The sequence below is a fragment of the Oryctolagus cuniculus genome, chromosome 9 (assembly GCF_051225735.1).
Source record: "Oryctolagus cuniculus isolate XC-2025 breed Fujian yellow rabbit chromosome 9, ASM5122573v1, whole genome shotgun sequence".
Taxonomy (NCBI): Eukaryota; Metazoa; Chordata; class Mammalia; order Lagomorpha; family Leporidae; genus Oryctolagus; species Oryctolagus cuniculus.
In genome coordinates, this window is record NC_142875.1 from 112408033 (window position 1) to 112412705 (window position 4673).

Below are 4673 nucleotides of genomic sequence, written 5' to 3' on the forward strand. Positions count from 1 at the left end.
GAAAACATGGAACCATGCAAATAGTTCTTGTCCATAGCCACTCAGATGAATACTGTCCAGTGAGTGGATAACACGCCCTCTCTTCCAAATGACACCTTTGCATCCGTTTGGAAATTCACTTCAATATTTCTGATCAAAAAATATTACTGCTGCTTGGATTCTCTTTGGACTCTGTTGTAACATCTTACCGGTTTCCTCATGTAACTAAAGAACAAGTAAAATGATGTTCTTTTTTTATTTATATGAGAATCATGATTTTGTCACTAAAAATATCCTTTAACACTAGCAACAGAAGATGACTTCAACTAAGGAGCAAATGGGAAAATGTTAACAGGAAGATACAGACCCATTTCAAGGCAAACCAGAGAAGGGTGCACCAGGGCCTCACAAGGCCTGGAACAGGAAAACGTTTCAGAGTCCAAAGTGGTTATCTCAAAAAAAAAAAAAAAAAATGCTGCGATCATTTGTCTCTGCTTCTAATTTTGCAGCTGCTTTGTCTTTGTTTTCTGGGAGCTACTGTAACAAAATATCTTAGATTGGATCATTCATAAGCAACAGAAATTTACTGCTGAGAGTCCTGGAGGCTGGGAAGTCCCAGATCAAGGAGCCAGCAGGTCCTGTGACTAAGGAGGGCTCTCTGTTCCACAGATGCTCACAGCCCACATCCGAGTGCCTGGGTTTGATACCTGGATCCAGCTTCTGACTCCAGTCTCCTGCTAATGCACACCCTGGATAGCAGCAGGTGATGGCTCAAGCAGTTGGGTCCCTGACACCATGCACCCATGTGGGACCTTGGAATGAGTTTCTACTTCATGGCTTAGCACCACCTCCCTCTTCTTCATTGCTGATATTTGGGAACCAACCAGAGGATGGGAGCCCTTTCTCTATCAGTCTCTCAAATAAAACAATTTTAATTTTTTTAAAGTATGAATTTATTTGGTTGCAAAACAAATTTTGAAATACATTTATATAGTTTTTTTAAAGATTTATTTATTTATTTGAAAGTCAGAGTTACACAGAGAGAGGAGAGAGAGAGAGAGAGAGAGAGAGAGAGAGAGAGAGGTCTTCCATCTGATGGTTCAACCCCAGAAGGCCACAATGGCTGGAGCTGTGCCGATCCGAAGCCAGGAGCCAGGAGCTTCTTCTGGGTCTCCCACGTGGGTGCAGGGGCCCAAAAACTTGGGCCATCTTCTACTGCTTTCCCGGGCCATAGCAGAGAGCTGGGCAGGAAATGGAGCAGCTGGGTCTTGAACCGGCGCCCATATGGGATACTGGCGCTTCAGGCCAGGGCATTAACCCATTGTGCCACAGCGCCAGCCCTGTTGTATATAGTTTTTTCATAATATACATTCACATATTGCAAAAAAATTTGGTAAAAATTTTTTTTGCTAAAATAAATTCATACTTTTTTTTTAAAGTTTTATTTATATGAGTGACAGAAAGAAGAGAGACAGGGAAATATCTTCCAACTGCTGATTCATTCCCAAAAATAGTTGCAATGTCCAGGGCTGGGCCAGGCTGGCGCTAGAATCCTAGAACTCCATTTGGGTCTCCCATGTGGATGGCAGGGTACCAAGCACTTGGGTCATCTTCCACTGCTTTTCTAGGCACATTAGCAAGGAGCTAGATCAGGAGAGGAGCAACTGGGACATGAATTGATGTTCCTATATGGAATGCCAGCATTGCAACTGGCAGCTTAATCCACAGTGCCACAAAGCCAGCCCCAAACGTATAATTATTTTAAAAGATGTTTTATTTATTTATTTGAGAGGTAGAGTTACAGAAAGTGAGAGGGAGAGACAGAGAGAAAGGTCTTCCATCCACTGGTTCACTCCCCAAATGGCTGCAACAGCTGGAGCTGGGCCAATCCAAAGCCAGGAGCTTCTCCTGGGTCTCCCACATGGGTGCAGGGGCCCAAATGCTTGGGCCATCTTCTACTGCTTTCCCAGGCAATAGCAGGGGGTTGGATCGGAATGGAGCAGGAGCAGCCAGGACTAGAATCAGTGCCCATATGGGATGCTGGCACCTGTTGCACCACAGTGCCAGCCCCCCAAGCTCATAATTTTAATTCCATTTTCCCACTAACTTTTTGAAGTTCCCTATTTGTGTCTTTATATGGTAGAAGGGGTGAACAAGCTCCCTTGATCCTTTTTTTATGAATACTCTAAGCATGAAGACTCTACCTTCACAACCTAATCACCCCTAAATGCCCACCTCTTAATATTATTGCATTGACTATTAATTTCCATATATGCATTTGGGGGAGGAAAAACAAACATTAAGATTATAGCATGCTTAATTCTCCTCCTTTTCAGCAAATTGATTTTCTCTGTTTTTCCAGGAACACAGGAGAATGGTCATCACTGGCCTAAAATTACAGTAATTTTATTGAGTCATTCAATAAAACTGTGTTGTAATACTTACTACTTCAGATATAGCTTGCTCTAGCACCACTAGCCAACAAATGAACATTCCAATGTTTCTATGAACACTCCTAGAAGACAAAAATCCAATCAGCCCAGCTAGGCCAGGGATCTAATCCAATCAGTCATGTTGTTCCCTCCTGTCAGGGAATCCAGAGGAGTCGGCTTCCTGTCACATAAACGTGTTCACCAACAAGGAAGCTCCACTGAGCTTTGATGTCCAGAAGATTTACTGGAGGTTCATTACAAAGCATGACTGAATACATCACTGGCCACTTGATTGGACTCAATCTCCAGGCATTCTCTCCCCCTTGGAGGTCAAGGCCTGGTTCCAAATCCTAAGCATTAGCGTCTGAACTCACACGATTGGTCTTTCTGATGATTAGTTCAACCCTTGCATCGGTCTAGAGGCCTACAATGAATTACCCCAATAACATACCAGATATGACTGTTACTCAGGACGTTCCAAGGGTTTGAAGCTCTATGCTGGGAACCAGGGCAAAATCCAGATATATCCTTTATTATGTCAGAATGTGCCTTTTTGTAGTGCTAATTGCTCGAAGAGTTCAGGCACCCAATTCCCATGGTGAGGGGGTGTTACTAGCTGAGATAAAACAAGATGGCTTGAGGGAATAGAAATTCCAAGAAGATAAATGGATGGGGAACATAATTAGATTATTTTTATTGTTGTTGCAGCTGTTGTAACATGATACGTTGGTTAAAAAGATAAAATAAGTACAATATTTTTGTTAGGCTGAAAGAAGCTTTTGTATAAAGTGCTAAAGACATTTGGAGCTCAAAAGCAAAGGACTATGAATACTGTCTTATAGAAATTTATCTTGTTGATAGTTTCAGCAAGGAAGGGAGTAAGGGAAATAAGTGATATTTTAGGAAGACTAGACTGACAGCAGCATGTAGGTTGAATTAGAATAGGGAAATCAGAGAAGCTATTAAAGAGTGACAAAATATACTTTTAAAAGATCAGAATTTTTAAACGCATGCTTTAATACAAATATAGAATGAACACAAGTCAATGACTAATTTTTCAACTCTGTAATGAGTTACATGGTGAGTTAGTTTCAAGAAGAATTACAAGGGCTGGTTCTGTGGCTCAGCACGTTAAGCCATGGCCTGCAGCACCGGCATCCCATTTGGACACCCAGTTTGAGTCTTGGTTGCTCCACTTCTGATCCAGCTCCAAGCTAATATGCCTGGGAAAGTGGCAGAAGATGGCCCGACTGCTTGGGCCCCTGAACCTCTGTGGGAGCCCTGGATAGAGCTCCTGGCTCCTAGCTTTAGTCTGGCCCAGCCCTGTCTGTTATGGCCATTTGCGGAGTGAACCAAAAGATCTCTTTCTCTCTGCTACTCCCTCTCTCTCTATAACTCTGGCTTTCAAATAGATAAATAAATCCTTAATAAATTATTTTATTGCTCTATTTTATGATCAATGACGATGTGAACTCACTTTAAACATTGTCTCCAGCTTTAGGACTTCCTTCCTTTCTCCTCTGAGGCTAAGCAGGGGAGTTCTATCAGTAACTGGGTAAAGAAAGGTCCACGATCAGGCCCAGGAGTTCCCCTGGGCACCATGGAGTCAGGCGTTGGGGACAGCAGAGTGCTGTGCAGCTAGGAAATGCAGTGTGGACGCAAGGCTCAAGAATGAGGAGGAACATCTCGGCCACACTGGTTTCCAAATAGGAACCTGCTCTGGAGACAGGGGTTTGACTTCCCTGAGGCAGAAGATGATGGAACAGGCAGGGAATTCATAGGCCAGGGAAGATGAAAGAAAGGAGTTTCTGGGATAAGAATCAGGGGCTGCAGTCTGAGAAGGGAAATAGCTTTGCAACCTGCTGGATTGAGGTTACTGGGAAACCGCAGAGCAACATGCTTCCTTAAGAATGGAGACGTGCATCCCAAATGGGGGCTGGCTCGAGTCCTGGCTGCACCGCTGCTCATCCAGATTCCTGATAACATGCCTGGGAAAGCACGGAGGTTGCCCCCAAGTGCTTGGGTCCCTGCTACCCGCATGGGATACTTGGATGAAGCTCCCGGCTTCAGCCCGGCCCAGCCCCAGCCATTGTGACCATCTGGGAAGTGAACCAGTGGATGAATGATCCCTCTCTCTGTGTCTCTCCCTCCCTGTTTCTTTCTGTAACTCTGCCTTTCAAATAAATAAATAATAAATAAATAAATAAGGGGGGGGCAGAACAGTGGTGCAGAGGGGTAAATTTACAGTGCAGGCATCCCATA